This window comes from Chiloscyllium plagiosum, unplaced genomic scaffold (assembly GCF_037043375.1).
Source record: "Chiloscyllium plagiosum isolate Xiang-an unplaced genomic scaffold, Cpla_swu_hap1 HiC_scaffold_9, whole genome shotgun sequence".
Taxonomy (NCBI): domain Eukaryota; kingdom Metazoa; phylum Chordata; class Chondrichthyes; order Orectolobiformes; family Hemiscylliidae; genus Chiloscyllium; species Chiloscyllium plagiosum.
The window spans coordinates 110419942-110443130 of record NW_028270147.1 but is presented as its reverse complement, the minus strand read 5'-3'; the positions used below and the strand labels follow the sequence as shown (position 1 = coordinate 110443130).

Below are 23189 nucleotides of genomic sequence, written 5' to 3'. Positions count from 1 at the left end.
TTCTTGAATTTCCCTAATGGAGGTTTCCTAAGCATACTATTTATATGGTTCCTTACACAAAGCTCTTCCCAGCTGATCTGGTCAACAGACTCCTGTCCCCTTGTTTATTATTTTGCTATTTTCAATCCAAGTGCATGTGCAGGCTCCCATCAGCTGAAGTGACAGTCAGTTCACCGAACTCCCACATTGACCAAACTTCCCAGCATCCCCCTCTGTGCCAGCTGCACTGAGTGCCAACTGCAGGATATAGGCTGCCCTGTATTTATACTGGTGCTAATTGATATCACTTTGTTCTGTTGTGCTATTAGAGTCATAGAGATGTACAGCACGGAGACTACCCACAGACTGAAGTCAAAAGAAGCAAAGCAAGAAAGACAAGTGGATCGAATACAAGAGAGCAAATTGTGAGGGAAAACCAATTATTACCAAAGGAGAGAGTGACAACTTTGAATTGCTTCTGGTGTCATCTCTGTGCCCTAACGTTTCACAGTGCCAGCTCCACATCCTTCCATTGGCTTTGTCATTGAGAGTCAACAGTTCCCTTCCCAAAGCCCTTTTTAAAATACCCTGTTCCAGGGAATCACTCAGACAGAGAATATTTCACCTTTTCTGGGAAGATTGAAGAAATATTGGATGTCGATGAGCTGCTTTCTCAGCCTTCAGGGTCTGACAGAAGGATGTGTGTAGTCTGTGGATTCTGGAGACAGATCACTGAGATATTCCTCACTCCCATCAAAACCTGACTTTATCCTGACATCAGTTTGTATTCTTCAATATAAAGTACCCCCACCAGTTTCAGACTAGACATTTCACACCCAGCCCCCATTTCCTCACATTGGAATCAAGAACCAAACTTGCCCTATCTCAGGATTGCCCTCTGAATGTGGTGTCAGTGTGTTAATGCTGTGTTTGAATGAAAGAGCCACGGTGGAATCTGGGACTGAATCCAAGGGGTTTCTGAGCCACCAGCAGCCTCCCCGCTGTGTGAGGGTCTGTTTGCATAAGATTTCAGCCCCATGGTCCCCACTGATACTAGAGCCATGGAGTGTGATTGCTGGAGCCACGTGTGGACTGAGGAACACAACAGTCAGGACAATGAGCTGCTCTGGAATCCACCCTGAGCCCTGGATGGTTGTTACTGAGATGGCCGAGGGGCTACAGAATATTACAGCAGAAAGTGGAACCAGTTTATCATTGACTGTCCTCCCCAGCGGTGACTCCCAGACTGAACATTCTCAATCTGACCCCAGGGACACACGGGGCAATTCCATCTCATTTGAAGAGTAAAGAAAACCCAGGTCTAATTTATGGAATATTTATTACCCAAACCCTGTGGAATTGTTATTCTGAGTTCCAAGATTCTGCTGATCATATTGATCAATAGAGTGTCCCAAGTGGCCCTGATCTGAATTGCTTGGCTCAGGGTCTTGCTGTCCCTGATGAATGGGTTGGTGTGAAGGGGGAATTGCCATCAGAATATTTTGTACCAGAGATGGATCAAATCAGTATAGTGGGTGATATGGTGGCTCAGTGGTTAGCACTGCTGCCTCATAGTTCCAGGGACCTGGGTTCGATCCCTGCCTCAGGTGAATATCTCTGTGGATTTTGCACATTCTCTCCAAATACGAATCAAATGCTGTATGGAATATTTACTTTGCAAACCCTGTGGTATCGTTATTCTGGGTAGCAAGATCCTGCTGGTCAAATTGCGAACTGAACTGCTTTGCTCGGGATCTTGCTGTGCTGAAAGGATGTGTTGGTGTTCAGGGGAATTCCCATCAGATTATTGCATTCCCCATTGCCCCCTCTATTCTCCCCTTCCTGCTCCATACCTGCGGGGGTGGGGCTTTTCACTTCATACACCTATCCCTGAGGACTCAGCTCTGGCCATTTCCAAAACACTCACGAGACAGAGACTGAATCGTCTTCATCTTTATTCCCTTTTCCAGATTGACATTGACAGAAAACAGTCAGCAATTCACAGTCCAGACAGAGGAAGCTGCACAAATTCAACAGCCACAATGGTGCTTGAGGAAAACAGTTGTGGAGATTTTCTCAATAACATGAGAATCCTGTCCCTTTAAACAGTGACAAAACCTTAAATTGGAACTGGCGGCTGAGCAGGAAGGAGGTCTGTTTTACTGAAACAGAGACTTCTGAGGTTCACATTGTTTTTGCACAGCTGACAGTCTTTCGCATCTTCGAGAGGTTTTACTTGACATCGCAAATTAACACTGTCCCCATCAAACACATCCAGGTCAGGGAAAGCATGGGGCTAGATAAAGTGTAAGGTTTTCTCTACACTATCCCAATGACCTGCCTTAACCCCTGAAGCTCAGAAGTGTCTTCAAGCCAGTCCTGAGAAGGAAGAGAGTTGAAATTCAGTGCTGACAATGACCTTTGCCCTGCCAGCTCAGCCCTGTTCTATTTAAAGTTGTGTCTCCTCTGTGGACTGTCTTGAACACTCTACACGCACTCTGATCTCCTGATGCTCTTGCTGAGGGGAGAGGGGAGGGTCACGTGGGTGAGGGCACAGGAGAAGCGAGCGTTGGACTCCCAGTCAGACCCAGAGAGGGTCAGCAGGCTGCTGACACTGTAGGTGTTGTCCGAAGCTCGCAGGTAGTTGCTGGTCTGAACCCCGTCCGAAATGACTGCACCGTCCTTCTTCCACTGCACCTCCAGCTCATCGGGATAGAAGTGATTGGCAAGGCACACCAGGGTGGCAGTGCCCTTGGCATTGACCTGCTCCGGGGAGGGGGGCAGCAGGGTCAGCTTGGGCTGAGAGTTCTCACGGCCTGAAAGACAAGAGAAACAATTTTAATCCCTGCCTTTTGAAGGTACATCAACTCTCTGAACAGGAACTGGTAAAACATTTGAACATTTGTATCCAGTACCTAGCATACCTGACAAAAGCACTGGCATTTTAAAAATTGCTTTTTGGGACGTGTATGGCACTGGCAGAGCCAGTTGCTGCCCATCCCTAACTGTCCCTGAGAAGGTGATGGTGACGCAGCAGAAAGAGAAGGGACAGTCCTGGACCATCATTTAAGGAAGGAATGTGGGCACCTGAAAGGGCTATCAATGTGGGAGCATTTTAGTGACAGTAATCGGAACTCAGTGAGATTGAGAGTAGGGATGGAAATGGAGAACCATGGAGCAAGTGTAAAAGTTTTCATTTGGGAACAACCCATTTTACCAAACTGTGTGGTAATTTGGTAAAAGTGTACTGGAACCATCGACTTGATGGGAGATCAGTGACAGGGCAGTGGGAGGCCTCCAAGGACGAGACAGAGACAGAGATCATTCAGAATCTTTTCCCAAAAGAGTAAGAGTGGCACTCCCAAAGACAGAGTCTCAGCAAAGATGTGAAACTATCAATATGATGTGGAGGCTCTGGTGTCCGACTAGGGTGGACGTGTTCAGGAGTCACATTACACCAGGTTACAGTCCAACAGGTTTATTTAAAATCACGAGCTTTTGAAATGCTGATCCTTCTTCAGGTGAAGCGACTTCAGTGCTGAAGGAACAGTGCTCCGAAAGCTTGTGATTTGAAATAAGCCTGTTGGACTATAACCTGGTGTCGTGTGACTTCTGACCTCAAATGAAGCCCAGTGAGAGAACTGTGTGCAGTTCTGGTCACCACATTGCAGGAAGGATGTGATCCCCCTAGAGATGGGGACAGTGGAGGATTTTGTCAGGAATGAGGAGTATTAGCTTTGAGGAATGATTGGTTTGGCTAGGACTGGTTTCTTTGGAACACAGGAGGCTGAGGGGAGATTTGATCGAGGTGTGTAAAATGATGAGGGGTCTGGATCGAGTGGGTAGGAAGGACTGATTTCCATCAGCACAGAGGGCAATAACCATGGGGAGAGATTGAAATGAATTGGGGGCAGGGTTAGAGGGAGTTGAGGAGTAATTGTTTCACCCAGTGGCTGGTGGGATCAGGACCTCACTAGCTGAAAGGGTGAGAGCAGCAGAAACCCTCATCACTTGAAACACCAAAGTCTCCAGAGCTGGTATGTGGGGTGGAGTTCGATACCTCTTTATCAAACCTCCGATCACTCACAGCTCGGGAGAACTTTATCCAAGAACACTAGAGCAGAGTTGGATCAGCACACTTCAGAAAGGAGTCACGTTGGGTGTCCATGTAGAATGTTCTAGATTTTGTTTCAAATCTTCCAATTCAGCACTGGCGTAAGGTCAAGGGTGAGGCTGCAAAGAGTCTCAGTGTCTTGGGATCAGACAGTGTCATTGCTCTTAATGATCCCATGTTCCCTGGAAGATGGAAGCGTGCATCCAATGGGCAAGGGTCAGGTTCAGGAGACTCCAACCTCAAAGAAAGACTTGCATTTATGTTGCACCTGCCTCCACCTAAGGATGTCGCAGTGGCTCTTTCCACCAGACTCTGCTCAGCAAGATTCCAGAGAACTGGGTGACAATGAGTCGAGGATCAGGTTTTTAGTGATGCTAATTAGGGAATCAATATTGACCAGGCCACCAGGAGAAACAGTCCTGCTGTCTGTCTAATAGGGCCATGGAATGGCATCTCTTATATCTGAAAGGCTCCCAGTGCATCAAAAGAGAGACTTGTATGTCAGACTCTCCCAAAGCATTTACAGGGAGTGAGGGACTTGTCTGAACACTGGTCACTGTTTAATGCAGAAAACATAATTTGTACATAGCAATATCGCGCAATCGTAAATGAGATTATGGAGCATGTTCAGTGATGTTTCAGGGATGAATATTGACCTGAAGTCAACCCAAAGAGAAAGCAAATGGGTTCGCTTGCACAGGACGTGAGAAAATGAAAGGCACAGGAGAAGGTGGGATTCGTGGTTAGTGATGGGTTTGATTGTTACCAGAAAATAAAAGGAAGGATCAGAATTTGTGAATGTCATATTGTAACAAGGCAATACAGAAGTGCAGGGGAACTTGACAGTAGAAATAACTTAAAGTCTTTGTATGAAGCATTCGGAATAAGGTAGACAGAATGATGCCACAAATTGAGGTTCCCAAGGACTTTAAAATCATTAAAGTGACGCAGGGCTCAGGAGAGGTTAATAAAGTTCCCAGAATAATTAATAGGACATAGATTATGGAAAGGGTCAGAAAATTAATTTTAGGCATAGTGCATAAGGGGACAACTATGAAAAGGAGGGCAGTCAATGCAGGACTGAGGGTGTTGTACCTGAATGCAGGGAGTATCCGAAATAAGGTAAATGAGCTTGTAGCGCAGATTGGAATTAGCAGGTATGATGTTTTGAGTATCACAGAGATGTGGCTGTAAGGGGTTGAGGGCTGGGAATGAAATACTCAAGGATGCACATCCGATTGACAGGACATGCTGATGGGCTGATGGGGGTGGGGTTACCTTCTTGGTAAGAAATGAAATAAGATCAATCACAAGAAGGGATTTAGAGTTGAAATGCATTTAATCTGTGTGGGTGGAGTTGAGGAGTTGCAAGGGAGAAAGAGCATGATGAGAACTTTGCACAGCTCCCCCCCTCCCCCCCAGCAGTAGTCAGGATATGAGGAAGAAAATAAATCAGGAGATAGAGAAGGATGTAATAAAGGCCCTGCTACAATAGTCATTAGGGACTTCAATATGCAGGTAGACTGGAAAATTAAGTTGTTTGGGGATCTCAAGGGAAGGAATTAATGGAATGTCTACGAGATGGTTTTTGGAGCGGCTTGTGGTAGAGTTCACTATGGAATAGGCAATTCTGGATTGGGTGATGTGTAATGAAGCAGACCTGATTAGGGAACTTAGGGTGAAGGAATCCCTTGGGGGCATTGACCGTAATATGACAGAATTCACCCTGCAGTTTGTGACAGAGAATCTGGAGTTAGAGGTACCAGTAATGCAACTACCGGTAAGGTAACTACAAAGACATGAGGGAGGAGCTGGCCAGAGTTGGTAAAAAGGGAAGCTGAGCATAAGAGAGAATGGAGCAGCAATGGCAGGAGTTTCTGGGGGTAATTTGGGAGGCAGAGCAGGAATTCAACCCAAGGAAGAAGAAAGATACTGAGTGGAGGCCAAGGCAACCATGGCTGATGAGGGAAGTCAGGGTCAGCATAAAAGCAAAAGAAAAAACATGCAATGTGGTGGAGATTATTGGGAAGCCAGAGGATTGGGAAGCCTTTAAAAACAGCAGAGAGTAACTAAAGAAAAGTAAGGATGGGTGTGTAAATAACATATAAGGGTAAGCGAGCTAGTAACATAAAAGAATACGGCAAGAGGTTTTCTTTAGATATATGAAAGGCAAGAGGGAGTCAATAATAGAAATTGTACCACTGGAAAAGGCAGAAGTAGTAATGGGGAACAAAGAAATGGTGGAAGAAGTGCATCGATGCTTTAAATCAGCTTTCACAGTGGTGTGACAATACTGCTCATTTCACAAGGTTCAGTGGTCCTTGGATTTTATTTCAAGAGGGGTTATAAAGGCAGAGGTTCCAATTTGTCTGGGTTAGGGACTTTGCTCATGGCTAACAGATACTGCCTAAGGCAGCAGTCAGGGAAAGGCTTTTAGGTTTTATATTAAACACTTGTCCAATAAAAGGAGAGTGGCCAGTTCTTCCTGTTTGCTGTTTTTGTGACAATACTGTTCACTTCACGTGTGAAGTGAACAGTATTGTCACACATGGGTGGCACGGTGGCACAGTGGTTAGCACTGCTGCCTCACAGCGCCAGAGACCCGGGTTCAATTCCTGCCTCAGGTGACTGACTGTGTGGAGTTTGCACGTTCTCCCCATGTCTGCGTGGGATTCCTCCAGGTGCTCCGGTTTCCTCCCACAGTCCAAAAGATGTGAAAGTCAGGTGAATTGGCCATGCTAAATTGCCCGTACTGTTAGGTAAGAAGGGGTAAATGTAGGGGTATGGGTGGGTTGCGCTTCGGCGGGTCGGTGTGGACTTGTTGGTCCGAAGGGCCTGTTTCCATACTGTAAGTAATCTAATCTTTTGACAAACAGTCGGTTGGAAGCTCCTGGATAAAGAAAGCTGCTGGTGAGAAAGGTTCCCCAATTCAACATTTTCCAGTGGACTCACTGTCTGAAATTCCTCTCCTGTAAGAACCCCTGTGTTTATATTTACCTTTTTGCCGAGGCTGTTGCAGCAAATTGGAACAGCTCTTTGTCAAGTTACATTTTCTCGTCAGTTGGGTTTTCAAATAGTTAAGTTATTCTAAAGTCTGTTTTCTTTTGATTGTGTGTAAATAAATTCTCTTTTCCTTCAAGCTGAGTGGTTTGGCCAGTTGTATCAATCCTGGACTATCCAGGTTACATTTGCTTAACACAATTCGAAAAGGTAAGGTCTGGGCTGCATTCTCAAAATGTTTCGAAGGGTCTGGCCTGGTCCATAACAATGTCATAGAGTCCTACAGCATGGAGACAGGCCATTTGGACCAAACTGGTCCATGCCAACCAAAATGTCCATTTACCCTAATCCTGCACTTGGCCCATATCCTTCTGAATCCTTTCCTTTGCTGTATTTGTCCAAATGCCTTTTAAATGTTATTAATGTACCCACCTCAACCACTTCCACTGGCAGCTCATTCCATATGCGAACAACCCTCTGTGTAAAAAGGTTGCCCCTCAGGTTCCCTTTTATTCTTTCCCCTCTCACCTTAAACTGATGCGCTCTAGTCCATATTCGCAAACCCTGGGGAAAAGACTGAGTGAATTCACCCTATCCATGCCTCTCATGATCTCATGAGGTCCTCCCTCAGTCTCCTACACTCTAAAGAAATAAGTACTCTCCCTTTAACCCAAAGCATTGAATCCTGGCAACATCCTTGCAAATTTCTTCTGCACTCTTTCCAGTTTAATAACATCTTTCCTGTAACAAGGTGACCAAAACTGAACATAATATTCCAAGTGTGGCTTCACCAATGTCCTGTATAACTGCAACATAACTTCCCAACGTCTGTAGTCAATGCCCTGGCTGATGAAGGGCACTGCAGAAAAAGCTCTCTTCTCTGCTCTATTTACTGTGACTCCATTTCCAGAGAACTGCTTACCTGAATTCTAAGGTCCCTCTGTTCCACTATATTCCTTAAGGCCCTATCATTCACCATGAAACTCCTACCTTGCTTTAAATTTCCAAAATACAAGACCTCACATTTATCTGTATTAAACTCTATTTGTCATTTCTCGGCCCACTTCCCCAGCTGAGCAAGGTCCTGCTGCAATTTCTGATAAATGTCCACACTGTCCACAGTGCTGCTTATTTGAGTGTCATCAGCAAACTCACTAACCATGCCTTGTACATTCTCATCCAAAACATTGATATAGATAACAAACAGCAATGGGCCCAGCACTGACCCCGAGGCACTCCACTAGTCACAGGCCTCCAGTACAATAAGCATCCTTCCCCTATTACCCTGTGCTTTCTACCATCAAGCCAATCATGTATCCAATTTGCCAGGTCACCTTGGATTCCATTCAATCTAACCTTCCATAACAGCCTACCATGTGGAACCTTATCAAAGACTTCACTGAAATCCATGTAGACCACGTCTACCTGCCCTCACCAACCTTCCTGGTCAATTCATCAAAGTACCTGAACAAATTTGTGAGGCATATTCTCCCACTCACAAAGTCATGCTGACAACTCCTAATCAAATCCACTCTTTCCAAATGCATGCGTATCTTATCTTATCAAACAACTTACCGATCACAAATTTTCAGCTTATAATTCCCAGGCTTTTGTTTTGCAGCCCTTTTTGAACAATGGCACAGTCTTCTGGGACCTCACCTGTGGCTAACCATGATACTAAAATATCAGCCAGCACACCTGACCTTCAAGAAAGTTGGGAGCAGAAGTGAGTGGAGAGGGCATCACTAAGGTGGAGGGGTTGAGGCAGCTGAAAGGTCTGAAGGTGGATAAATCATTCAGACCCGAAGGACTACACCCCAGAGTTCTGATGGAGATAGCTAAGGTAATTGTAGGGCCATTGGCTGTGATCTTTCAGAAATCACTGGAGTCAGGGGTGGTCCCAGAAGACTGGAAAATAGTGAATGTAACATCCCTGTTTAAGAAAGGAGGGAGGCAGAGATGGGACGTTATAAGCTGGTTAGCCTGACCTCGGTCATTGGTAAGATTTTAGAGGTCTACTTAAGGGTGAGCTTGCAGGTATTTGGAAGAGCCTGTAAAATTGGGCTGAGTCAGCACAGCTTCATCAAAAGGAGGCATGCCTGACAAATCTGTTAGAAATCTTTGAGGAGGTAACAAGTGAGTTAGACAAAGGAGAGCCAGTGGATGTGATCCATTTGGATTTCCACAAGGCCTTTGACAGGGTACAACAAAGGAGACTGCTAAGTCAAATCAGAGCCCATGTTGTCAGGAGCAAGGTAGAGGATTGGCTGACCGGCACAAAGGCGAGAGTAGGGACAAAGGGATTTTTTTTCTGGATGGCAGTTGGTGCTTTGTGGCGATTCGCAGGGATCTGTGTTGAGACCACAACTATTCACATTATCTATTAACAATCTGGATAAGGAACTGAAGATATTGTTCATATGTTTGTAGATGACACAAAAATTGGTGAAAGCATAGGTGGAGTTGAGGGAGTGGGGGAGATTGCAGAAGGACTTGGTCAGGCTAGGAGAATGTGCAAAGAAGTGGCAGGTGGAGTACAATGTGGGAACTTGTGAGGCTAGATACTTTGGTGGGAAGAATAGAGGCACAGACTGTTTTCTAAGTGAGGAAAGATTTCAGAAATCTGAAGCACAAAGAGAATTGGGAGTCCTTGCTCAGGTTTCTCTGAAGGTTAACGTGCAGGTTCACCATTGGCAGTTTGAAAGGCAATTACAATGTTAGCATTAACTTTAACATCAGAGGTGTACTGCTGAGTTTGTATACGTCTCTGATCAGACCAGATTTGGAATTTTGGGCTCCTTATTAAGGAAGGATGTGCTGTTATTGGAGAGGGTCCAGAGGAAAAAGTGAGAAAGAATAAGAATGATCCTGGGAATGAAGGGGGTGTCATATAAAGAGTGGTTGAGGATTCTGGATCTGTATACAATTGTGTTCAGAAAGATGAGGGGGGAATCTTATTGAAACTACAGAATATTGAGAGGCCTGGAGAACATGGAGAAGGTGTTTCCACGAGTAGAAGAAACTAGGGCCCGAAGGCACAGCCTCAGAGTGAAGAATGATCCGTCAGAACTGAGAGAAGGAGGCATTTCTTCAGCCACAGGGTGGTGAATCTGCGGAACTCATTGTCACAGAGATCTATGGAGGCCATGGTGTTGAGAGTATTTAAAACAGAGACAGATATGTTCTTGATCAGTAAGGAGATCAAAAGTTAAAAGGAGAATGCAGGAGAATGGGGTTGAGGAACACATCACACAAGATCAAATGGCAGAACAGACTCTATTCTGACTGGCCCAATTCTGCTCCTATATCTTAAGTATTTTGGGTTTATGTAGAGGTTCCTTGAAACCCTGGAAAACTGTAAGTATGGTCACTTAGTGGTTAGCCCTGCTGCCTCACAGCGCTATGGACCCAGGTTTGATTCTAACCTCGGGCGACTGTCTGTGTGGAGTTTGCACATTCTCCCTGTGCCTGCATGGGTTTCCTTTGGGTGCTCTGGTTTCCTCCCACAGTCCAAAGCTGTGCAGGTTTGGTGAATTGGCCATGCTCAATTGCCCATAGCGTAGGTTAGGTACATTAGTCAGGTGTAAATGTAGGTTAAAAAGGTAGGGGAATGGGTCTGGGTGGGTTACTGTTCGGAGGGTCAGTGTGGACTTGTTGGACCAAATGGCCTGGTTCCATACTGTAGGAATTTTATGATTCTATGGACATTGAATGTACTGGATTGTGAGCCCTGCTGTTGCTGTTTCTCAAAAGTACTTTGACAAAAGATAATCAGGGAGTGGTGAGAGTGTGCATCAGGTTGCATGAGGGAACTGCTTGTCCTGCTTCCTGGAATACCATGAGCACAGGAAGTGTGGTCAGTGACTGTAGTTGGAACTCCAGGTTTTGGAGCTTGAGGAGCAGCTGGTGTTAGTGCGGAGCATCCGTGAGGCTGAGAGCTCCGTGGAGAGCACGTTTCTAGATGTGGTCACTCTGCAGCTTCAGAGTATGCAGGGAGAGAGGGAATGGGGGAGCAGCAGACAGTCCAACAGGGCCAGGCAGCTAGTACAGGAATCCTGTGAGTGCATTCCACTCTCCAACCAGGATTCAGTTTGGAATCCTGATCAGAATGATGGTTCATCTGGGGAGTGCAGCCAGAGCCAAGTCCCTGGCACCATGGGGGGCTCAGTTGTACAGGGGGGGCACAAGGAAGACTGAAAGAGCAATAGTGAGAAGAGATTCGAAAGTGAGGGCAATCGATAGGTGTTTCTGCAGTTGCAGATGGGAATCCAGGATGGTGTGTTGTCTCCCTGGTGCCAAGGTCAAGGATGTCACTGAGCAGCTGCAGAGCACCCTGAGGGGAGAGGGGGAACAGGCAGCAGTGGTGGTCCACATCGGTCCCAGTGACAGAGGGAGAAAAGGGATGTGGTCCTGCAGTCAGAATGTAGGGAGTTCCAGAGGGAATTAGCAGCAGGAACTCAAAAGTAGGAATCTCCAAGATTATCCCCAGTGCCCCCTGCAAGTGAGAATAGAAAGAGGAGGATAGCACAGGTGACTGTGGAACTGAAAAGACATTTCCAGGAGGAAGGGCTTTCGATTATTTTAACATTGGGACTGGCTTTGGGGGGAGATGGACATGTACAGACCAGGCGGGTTGCTCCTGAACAGACCTGGGACTGAGTTCCTTTGTAGTGATTTACTAGTGCTGTTGGAGAGGGTTTAAACTAACTTGGCTGGGCTGTGGGATCCAGGAGGTAATACCAGAGAGGAACACAGAGGTGCACAGAATCCTGGGAGAGATAGATAGCACAAGAATAAGGAATAGAACTTCTGACCCAGTTTCAGAGTGAGGGAGAGAGAGTAATAAATTCTAAATCAGGATCACTGTGTAAGGATGGGACTGCACGGAGTGTTGGGAATAAGACTGGGAAGCTACAGCCACAGAGTGTTAAGTGGAAATCTGATGTGTGTCTCTCACATAGGAAGATAAGATAATAAGAACATTAGAAATAGGAGCAGGAGTGGGCTATCTGACCGATCGAGGATGAGGGATGTTAGTTATAAAGATAGACTGGAGAAGTTGGGACTGTCTTCCTCAGAGAAGAGAAGGCAGAGAGGAGATTTGATCGAGAAATCAGGAGGGGTCTGAACAGAGTAAACCAGGAGAAAATGTTCCCACCTGAGAAAGAATTGAGAGGGAGAGGCCATGGATTGAAAATAATTGGTAAAAGAAGCAAAAGTGAGACGAGGGAAAACATTTTCAGCCAGTGGGTGGTTAAGGTGTGGAATGCACTGCCTGAGAGTGTGGTGGAGGCAGCTTCAATTGAAACATTCCGAAGGGAATGAGACTGTTATTTGAAAAGGAACAATGTGCAGGGTGACAGGGAGAAGGCAGGAGAATGACACTCAGTCAATTGCTCATTTAGAGAGCCAGTACAGAAAGGATGGACAGAATGGCCTCCTTGTGCACTGTAACAACTCTGTGATTGTGTGATTGAGCAGAGTTAAAGCTGGGGGAGGTGGGAGCTCGGTGTCTCACTGTGCTGCTGCTGCTGCTGCTGAGGTCAGTGAGATCAGAGACTGGGACAGGGAGCCAGAGCTCACATCAAACGCTGCCCGTGTCTGTCAGACTGAGACTGGCAGGAGGCTACTCACTGATTTCACTCCATGCTGCAGGAATGGGACCACAGGCTGCAAATGGACAGAGCTCCTCCACACAGTGAGTAAAACTTACTGACTTATATCTTGCTGCTTAAGCGGGGCAATAGGACTACAGAAATACAGCTGGACACCCTGCTAGACACAGGGCTCCTCAATCAACCATTTCATTCACTGCAGCTCCCCACTAACACCTGCAGCAATTCAGCATTTGTGATTTAGGAAGTTTCAGTATTAAAAGGGTTATTAAGGGAGGATTGAGGTTTACTTACTCAGTCTGAGCTTGGTTCCTTTACCGAACGTAAGGGGTTGCTGTAATCCTGCATACAGTAATAGTCAGCAACATCCTCATTCTGAACGTTGCTGATTGTCAGGGCGTAACTGGTCCCTGACCCACTGCCGGTGAATCGCTCAGAGACTCCTGTGAATTGAGTTGCTGCATTGACGATCAGGAGAGGGTTTCTGACCTTCTCGCTGCTGGTACCAAGCAAGGTAGCTGCTAATGCTTTGACTGGCCGTACAGGTGACGGTTGCAGTGTGGCCCAGTCCCACTGACAGCACCGGGGGAGACTGAGTCATGGTGATGTCCCCACTGATACCTGAGGGGTCAGAGAGAAACACATTGAAGTCAGAACTGTCACAGAAAGAGCCTGTCAAATGAGAGATTGTTGGCGACACTGAGCATTCCTCTGGTTTAGCATTATCCCTTCAATCACAAGTCAGTGGAATTGGAGTGAAATGGAGAGCAGCTAAAGATTCAAGGTGGAAGGAGAGAGATTTGTACCTGCGACACAGAATGCCAGGGGCCAGATCAGCTGGATGTGTGAAATCATGGTGTGTGCTCCTGTCCCTGTGCCTGGTTCCTGATAAACTCTCCCTTCACTGGGCTCTGCTTTATAAAGCTGCAGCCTGTGAGAGTCTGACTGGGTGTTCCTCAGTATGTAAATGGCATTGGACAGAGAGAGCCACATCAGCCCCTCACACTTCCTCTTCTCTCTCTCTCTCTCTTTCTCACTGTCTCAGAGAGTGATTGATGTGAATAGCACTGAATGAGGCCATTTGGCCCATTGTATCTGTGCTGGTAAACATAGATCTGATGACACTAATCCCATCCTCCAGCTCTTGGCCCATTACCCTGGAGGCTACAGCAACACAAGGGGATATCGAAACACTGCTCCAATGTCATGAGAGTTTGTGGGTCAACCAGCCTTTCTGGCAGTGAGTTCCCGACTCCCACCACCCTCTGGGTGAAAACATTCCTCCTCAACTCTCCTCTCACTCTCCAACTCGACTGGGCCTGGACCCACTCGAGTTTAGAAGGAAGAGACGGGATCTGATTGAAACATATAAAATTCTAACAGGCCCGGGCAGGGAGGAGGTTTCCCCTGGTTGGGGAGTCTGGAACCAGGGGATGCAGTCTCAAGGAGATACAAGGATTGAGATGAGGAAACATTTCTTCACTCAGAGGATGGTCAAACTGATGAATTCTCTATAACAAACGGCTGTGGAGGATAAGGAACTGAATATGTTCTAGAAAAATAGAGAGATAGTTGTTTTGCATTTTAACAGCATGAAGGAAATGGGGAGAAAGCAGGAACATCGCATTGAGAGAGAGGGTCAGCCATGATCATACTGAATGACACACAAGACTCAAAGGGCCGAATGGCCTGCTCCAGCTCCGAGTTTCTATGTGTCCATGTCTGTGTTACCTTCAATCTCTGTCCCTGGTTATTGAGTCCTTTACTCGTGTATAAAGTGCCTTCCTACCCACCCTATCACTGCCAACAATTATCTTATACCTCTCTATCAGGTCCCTCTCAACCTTCAATGCTCCAAGGAAAACAGCCCCAACCTTTCCAATCTTTCCTCATAGCTGACCCTCCATCCCAGGCAGCATCCTGGGAAACCTCCTCTGCTCCCATCAAGTACAATCACATCCTTCCCAGAATGTGGTGACCAGGACCTCTCTCTCTCTTTTCCCCTTTCTGTCTCACATCTGCTACTTTGATCTCTCTACATCTGTCTCTCTCTCCCACTGTTAATCTCTCTCATATTCTCTCTCTCTTTCTCACTCTGTCTCACAGCCACTCTCTCCAACTCACTCACGCTTCCTCACTCCGTCTCATAATCTTTCCCCATCTCTCACTGTCTCCATCACTCGCTTCATCTCTCACTTCAATTGAAAGCCTCCAAATGTTATCTACCCCTCTCTATTTCTCCCTCTGTCTCTCCCTCCTTCTCCGCATCCCAATCGACCTCTATTTCTCTCTCTCTCTGTCTCGCTTCTCTCTCTTTCTCACAGTTTCCCAGGTGGTGACAGTTGAATTCAGGATAAATCTCTCTCTCTCTGCTCTGCCCCACTAATGGATATTAACCCTTGACCCCAGAAGCATGTCTTCTCCTGGAGTAAAGGCCCATTTCCACATTGACCAGGTTTTGGTATCTCTCAGGAAAATGGACAGATTCTTGTTAAATGAATGGCAGTTTTGAGCTGTTGGCCTATTCTCACTGGGTTCTGGTTTGTACACAAACCTCATTCCATGAAGGCCCAGCAGAGAGAGGAGATCCTCAGGCCATCAGTGTAAGCTGGAGGGACAGGACAGGCTCTGACCCACTGACCCATCCTGTCCATTCACAACATGTTCCAATCCCTTCCCCTGTCTTTCCCCTTCCATGACCAGTCTCTGAGTCAGGGTGTTTTACTGGAATGAGGGCTGGACCATCACACATTTACAACAGAAAGGAACTGAACCCCACACCCACCATGGTGTCCACAATGCACTGGACTCTCCAACAGAGTCCAGTAAACATGGATGTCAGTTCACGAGAGTGCCCCATGGACAGACATGGGCCTCCTTCCCACTGAAGCTCCCAATAGAGACCAGTAAATGTGGGCCTCCTATTCACTTGTCCTTTTAATGGAGACAAGTGGATAGTTGAGTTTTTGAAGAAATAGATAGATTAAGATAGATCAGTACACATCGTCGACATGGACTTTAGCAAGGCCTTAGTCAAGGTTCCCCATTGTAGACTGCTTAGTAAGATTATATCACAGAGGATCCAGGGAGAGCGAACCAATTGGATATGAAATGGGCCTGACGGTAGGAGGCAGAGGCTGGTGAGAGAGGGTTGTTCTTCAGACTGGAGGCCAGTGACCAGCCGTCTGCCACATGAATCGATCCTGGATCTACTGTTGTTCATCATTTATATGAACAATTTGGATGAGAAAATAGCAGGAACGGTCAGGAAGTTTGTGGCTGACATTAAAATTGTTGGCATCTTGGACAGGGAAGAAGGTTATCCAAGAGTGCAATGTCATCTTGGTCAACTGGGCCAGTGGGTCAACAAATCCAGATGGAGTTTAATTTCGATAAATGCAAGGAGTTGCATTTTGGTAAGACCAACCAGGGCAGGAATTACACAATTAATGGTAGAGCCATGGGGAGTGTTGTTGAACAGAGAGACCGAGGGGTACAGGTACATAGTTCCTTGAAAATGGTGTCACAGGTAGACAGGGTGGTGAAGAAGGTATTTGGCACGCTCACCTTCACTGGTCAAAGCAGGGAGTACAGGAGCTGGGACATCATGTTACAGCTGTACAAGGCATTGGGAAGGCCACATTTGGACACTGTGTACATTTCTGCTCACCCTACTATAGGAAGGAAGTTATTACACTGGTTTGGATAAAAGAAAGATTAACAGGGATGTTAGCAAGGTTGGTGAGATTGAATTAGAAGGCGAAGATGGACAGGCTGAGAGATTTTTCCAGTGAATACAGGAGATTGAGGGGTGAACTTAGAGAGGTTTATAGAATCATTAGGGCCATAGATAAGGTGAATAGCCAAAGTTTTTTTTTCCCCAGGGTAGGAGAGTCCAGTACGAGAAGGAATAGGTTTAAGTTGAGAGGGGAAAGAATTAGAAGAGACCTGAGAGACACCCTTTTCACACAGAGATTGGTGTGTATGTGCAATGAGCTGCCACAGGAAGTGGTAGAGGGGAGTACAGTTACTACATTTCAAGGACATTTTTACAGGAACATGGATAGGAAGGATTTAGAGAGGATTGGGCCAAACACAGGAAAATGGGACTAGTTCAGTTTTGGAAACTTGGTCGGCATGGATGAGTAGAGCTGAAGGGCCTGCTGCCATGCTGTAAACCTCTATGACTCTATGATGATGTAAACATGGGGCACCTTCCCATAGGACCAATAAACAGTAAACATGGGCCTCCTTCCCACTGGACTGTCCAGTACCTGAGCTGCAAATCCCAAATCCTGTCCATCATGTAGGTCTCTTATTTCAATCTGAACAACATTGTTTGTCTCCGCACTACCTCAGCCTCTTGACCACAGAAACCCCAATTCCTGCTCGTCCCACCTCCTGACTCGATGATATCAATGTCCTCTCCCAGCTTCCTGAAGCCACATTCCATAAACCCCAACTTGTCTGATATGGAGTGGTCCCTTCCCTGTCTTACAACTACAGTTGCTCCAGAATCTGACCTCACAGCCAGCCAATTGCCTCCATGGTCTCCCTCCTCCCTCACTCTGTGTCCTGCTGTAGACTCACATTCACTCCCTCCCCCTTCCACCTTCTGTCTCTGGTCTCCTACCCATTGCTGCTTCCTCCATCACACCATTGACAGCAGAGCCTTCAGACCCCTACATCATGCTCTTTGACCTCCTGCCCTTTATTCCTCCCCCTCTCATTGTTTGTGCTATTGAATATGCTGTTCAGTTCCATCACTTTTGGTTCACTGTTCCCTTGCCATTGATTTGCTGATTTATTCTCGTTAATCTAGTCTGGCGTGTTCTCTGAGTTGGTTCAAGAGTGATTTGCTTGAGAAAACACTTCTGTGAACTGGTTTGTCTGTTTCTCCAAGTCTTTGTGTAAAGGTGAGACTAAGTGTGCAAATGCTGTCATTTCATGGAGCAATCCAGTCAGTCCCACCCCCTCCCCTACTCGACCCCCAGGGCCTTGCAGGTTTATTTCCATCAAGAGCCCATCCAATCTGCCATTGCAATAACTGAGTGGGCACCTGAATGGGCACTAATTTCCAAGTCATTACCAATTGCTGCTAAAAAACGTTCTTCCTGAGATTCCGTATCTCTTGCCCAACAAAATGTAAGGTATTCTCAATGTGAAGATGGGATTTTGTCTCCACATGGACTGTGCAGTGGTCACTCTTACTGATACTGTCATGGACAGATGCACCAGCAGCAGGCAGATTGGTGAGGGTGATAGTGAGTATGTTTTTCCCTCTTGTTGGTTCCCTCACCACCTGCCCCAGGTCCAGTCTAGCAGCTGAATCAGGTGGAGCTTGACCAGCTTGCTCAGTAGTGATGCTTCTGAGCAGGTCTTGATGGTGGACTTTGAAGTCCCTTACTCAGGGTATATCCTGCATCCTTCCCACTTTCAGTGCTTCCTCCAAGTGTTGTTCAACATGGAAGAGACTGACTGCTCAGTTGATGTTGGAGGGGAGGGCGGTGCTATGTGGTAATCAGCAGTAGGTTTCCTTCCCCATATTTGACCTGCTGTCATGAGGCTTCATGGGTTCCATAGTTAATGGTGAGGGCTCCCAGGGCAACTCCCTTCTGACTGTACACACCACTGTGTTGCCTCCCCTCCTTGGTCTATCCTGCCAGTTAAAAACTGAATGAGGGAACAAACAGGTTTCACAGCTTGGAGACAGAGCTGCTGCTGGATTCTGTTTCTGATCTCTGAGCGCAGGCGTGTGTGTTTGTGAGAGAGTGATTGTCCTTTTTTCCATTACTGTGCTGTTTCTGAAAAGAAAAATCCCAGAACCAGCCTCCTGTCCTGTCAGATTCCAGGGAGTGCAGATGGTTCACAGTTTTTTCCCGTCTCAGTAACAAACGTTCAGCTGCTCCGAGCTCCTTCTTTCACTTCCTCTCTTGGTGAGGTTTCAACTTTGCGATCTGACAGTCTTTGCAGTTATTTTTTACACTGGGGCTTTCTGCTGTGGTCAGAATCTCTAATAATAAGTGTCCAATCAGTGACAATCACAGCAGCTAAGAGCAGTCAGGACTGAGGAGCCAGGCTCACTGGGAAACACATTGGGAAGATCAAAGCCATCCCCTTCAGATCCTGGTATAAACTCCATCCCTCTCCCTGAGCACTGTCTGCTGCTCAACCAGACTCTTTACAAACTTGGCCTCATCTTTGAGGCTGATCTGAGCCCCACATCCTCCACATCACAAAGATCAGCCACTGAAAATCTCTGTCATGTCCATGGGACTCCAAACATGACCATACCAATGTTGTGCTTGCACACATCACAGCCACTGCCCTCCGTAACCTTCAGCTCATCCCAAATTCTGCTGCCCATATCCAAACTCGCACCAAATCCCATTCCCCCAACCCCCTGCACCCTGTGCCTACATTGGCTCCTGGTCCAGTCACACCTCGATTTTCAAATTCTTATCCTTGTTCTCAAGTCCCTCCCTGTCCTCCACTCTCCCTATCTCTGTAACCTCCTCCAAACTGCCTCACTCAGTGTGATCAACAATCTTGGATATATGCCTGTCTATTCCTTCATCCAAGTTATTAAGAAATATTGTGAAATGCTGAGGTTCCAGCCCAGTTCCCTGGGGACACCACTATCCACATTTTAGTCATTGGAGAGCACACACATTATCCCTCCTCTCTGTCTCCTACCTCCAAACTAATTCCTGACCAAAGATAAATACTTTTCTCTAACTGGCAAAAAATGGGAGAAAGCAGAGGGACATAGTGGAAGGATACTTGTCAGACTGGAGGCCTGTATCTAGTGGAGTGCCTCAGGATTGATGCTGGGCCCATTACTGTTTGTTAACAATATCAATGATTTAGAAGACATTACAATAGCCGGTATTGTGGACAATGAGGAAGGTTATCAGATATTGCAGCAGGACCTTGATCAGCTGTGGAAGTGGGAAAAGAAATGATAAATTGAGTTTAATGTAGATAAGTATGAAGTCTTGCATTTTGGGAGGTTAAATCAAGGTCGGAGTTTCATGGTGAATGGTAAGGCCTTCAGGACTGTAGTGGAACAGTGGGATCTCGGAGTTCAGGTGCACAGTTCTCTGAAAGTTGAGTCACAGTTAGACAGGGCAGTGAAGCAGGTTTTTGGCACACTGGCCGTCATCAGTCAGGGCACTGGGTGTAGAAGTTGGGAAGTTATGTTTCAATTGTACATGACGTTGGTGAGGCTGCACTTGGAGTATTGTGTTCAGTTTTGGTCACCTTGTTATATGAAGGATATTATTAAACTGGAAAGAGTGCAGAATAAATTTACAAGGATGTTGCCAGGTTTCAACATCTGAGTTTTTGGGAGAGGTTGGACAAGCTAGGACATTTTTCTTAAGAGGGTCGGAGACTAAAGGGGAATCTTTTAGAAGTGTATAAGATCTTGAGAGACATGGATAGGGTGAATGCACTCAGTCTTTGTCCCAGGGTTGGGGAATCAAGGACTAGAGGGCATCAGTTGAAGGTTAGAATAAACGGGAACCTGAGGGGCAACATTTTTACACAGAGGGTGGTACTCATACGGAATGAGCTGCCAGTGGAAGTGATTGAGGCGGGTACATTAACAACGTTTAAAAGGCATTTGGACAAATACATAGATAGTATGTAATTTGAAGGATATGGGCCAAGTGCAGGGAAATGGGGTTAGTGTGGATGGACATTTTGGTCAGCACGGTCCAGTTTGGGCCAAAGGGCCTGTCTCTGTGCTGTAGGACTCGATGACTCTATGACTCTATGATTCCATAGGTTTCCGTGTTTATGAACAGTCTCTCAAACATAGAAACAAAGGAACTAGGAGCAGGAGGAGGCCATTCAGCCCTTCGAGTCAGCTCTGCCAGTCAATATGACTATGGCTGATAATCCAACTTAGTCCCCTATTCCCACTTTTTCTCCATAACCTTTAATCCCTTTAGTCCTAAGATCTACACCTGTCACCTTCTTGAAAACATTTAATGTTTTGGGCTCGACTACTTTCTGTGACAGAATATTCCACTAGCTTCCCACTCTCTGGCTAAAGAAATGTCTCCTCATCGCAGTCCAAAATGGCCTTTCCCTTTTCTTTAAACTGTAATTCCTGGTTCTAGACTCTCCAGTCATCAGGAACATAATTCCTGTATTTTCCGGTCTTGTCCTGTTAGGAGTTTACAGGTTTCAATGTGATTCCTCTCAAATTTCTAACCTCCAGTGAATATAGTCCTAACTGATCCAATTTCTCATCACATCTAAGTGCTGTCATCCCAGGAATCAGTCTGGTAAACCTTTGCTGCCCTCCCCCACAGCCAGAACATCCTTCCTCAGATAAGGAGACCAAAACTGCACACAACAGAATCATAAAATCACACAGTACAGAAGAGGCCCTTCAGCCCATTAACTGTGTACCAGCCAAACTACACTAAACCTACACCAGTCCCACTTTCCAACATGAGGCCCATAGCTTGAATGTTATGATATTTCAACTGCTCACCCAAGTATTTTTTAAAGTTTGTGAGGCCCTCCAACGCATCTCATCCACATCCCGCACCTCCGCCCTCAGACCCAACCCCTCCAACCGCAACAAGGACAGAACGCCCCTGGTGCTCACCTTCCACCCTACCAACCTTCGCATAAACCAAATCATCCGCCGACATTTCCGCCACCTCCAAACAGACCCCACCACCAGGGATATATTTCCCTCCCCACCCCTCTCCGCCTTCCGCAAAGACCGTTCCCTCCGTGACTACCTGGTCAGGTCCACGCCCCCCTACGACCCACCCTCCCATCCTGGCACTTTCCCCTGCCACCGCAGGAACTGTAAAACCTGTGCCCACACCTCCTCCCTCACCTCCATCCAAGGCCCTAAAGGAGCCTTCCACATTCATCAAAGTTTTACCTGCACATCCACTAATATCATCTATTGTATCCGTTGCTCCCGATGCGGTCTCCTCTACATTGGGGAGACTGGACACCTCCTAGCAGAGCGCTTTAGGGAACATCTCAGAGACACCCGCATCAATCAACCAAATCGCCCAGTGGCTCAACATTTCAACTCCCCCTCCCACTCTGCCGAGGATATGGAGGTGCTGGGCTTCCTCCACCGCCGCTCCCTCACCACCAGACGCCTGGAGGAAGAACGCCTCATCTTCCGCCTCGGAACACTTCAACCCCAGGGCATCAATGTGGATTTCAACAGTTTCCTCATTTCCCCTTCCCCCACCTCATCCTAGTTTCTAACCTCCAGTAACTCGACCTGTCCGGACTTGTCCGACCTGCCCAGCTCCTTTTCCACCTATCCACTCCACCCTCTCTTCCCTGACCTATCACCTTCATCTCCTTCCCCACCTACCTATTGTACTTTATGCTACTCTCTCCCCACCCCCACCCTCCTCTAGCTTATCTCTCCATGCTTCAGACTCTCTGCCTTTATTCCTGATGAAGGGCTTTTGCCCGAAACGTCGATTTTGCCTGTCCTCGGATGCTGCCTGAATTGCTGTGCTCTTCCAGCACCACTAATCCAGAATCCTTCCTACAGTGTGGTGACCTGAACAGCACACAGTACTCCAGCTGTGGCCTAACCAATGTTCTGCTTAACTGCAACATCTCCTCATGCTTTTATAACCAATATCTGACATGACAAAGGCAAGTGTCCCCTGTGCCTTCATAACTGCTCTGTTAACCTGTCTTACCACATTCAGGGATCAGTGGAGAAGCACCCCAAGATCACTCTGTTCCTTTGAGTTTCCTCAGTTCAAAGATCAAAGAGCAACGAAAATTACAGCACAAGAACTGGCCCTTCGGCCCTACTAGCCTGCACTGGTCCATATCCTCCATCTAAACCTGTCATCAATTTTCCAAGGGTCTGTCTCCCTTTGCTCCCTGCCCATCCATGTACCTATCTAGATATATCTTAAATGATGCTATTGTGCCTGCCTCTACCATCTCCACTGGCAACGTGTTCCAGGACCAATCACTCTCTGTGTGAAGAACTTTCCACACATGTTTCCCTTAAATGTTTCCACTCTCACCTTGAACTCATGACCCTGAGTAATTGAATCCCCCACTCTGAGAAAAAGTTTCTCGCTATCCACCCTGTCTATACCTCTCATGATTTTGTAGACCCCAATCAGGTCCCCCCTCAATGTTCGACTTTCTAATGAAAATAATCCTAATCTACTAAACCTCTCTTCATAGCTAGTGCCCTCCATACCAGGCAATCCTGGTGAACCTCCTCTGCACGCTCTCCAAAGCATCCACATCCTTCTGGTAATGTGGCAACCAGAACTGTACGCAGTATTCCAAATGTGGCCAAGCCAAAGTCCGATATAATTCTAATATGACCTGCCAACTCTTGTACTGAATACCACATCTGGTGAAGGAAGGTATGCCATATGCCTTCTTGACCACTCTATCGACCTGTGTTGCCACCTCCAGGGTACAATGGACCTGAACACACAGGTCTC

The 23189-nt window shown here is 46.6% G+C and overlaps 1 long non-coding RNA gene across 1 annotated transcript; it reads right to left on the bottom strand.

The window, feature by feature from the left end:
• Positions 1-1916: 1916 nt before the first annotated feature.
• On the bottom strand, positions 1917-13129 carry LOC148149246 (uncharacterized). The gene is made up of 2 exons (XR_015758244.1): positions 13003-13129; positions 1917-2795 (listed from the first exon to the last, which is right to left on the bottom strand). It is a non-coding gene; the product is annotated as an uncharacterized LOC148149246 (long non-coding RNA).
• Between the last annotated feature and the right edge of the window lie 10060 nt (positions 13130-23189).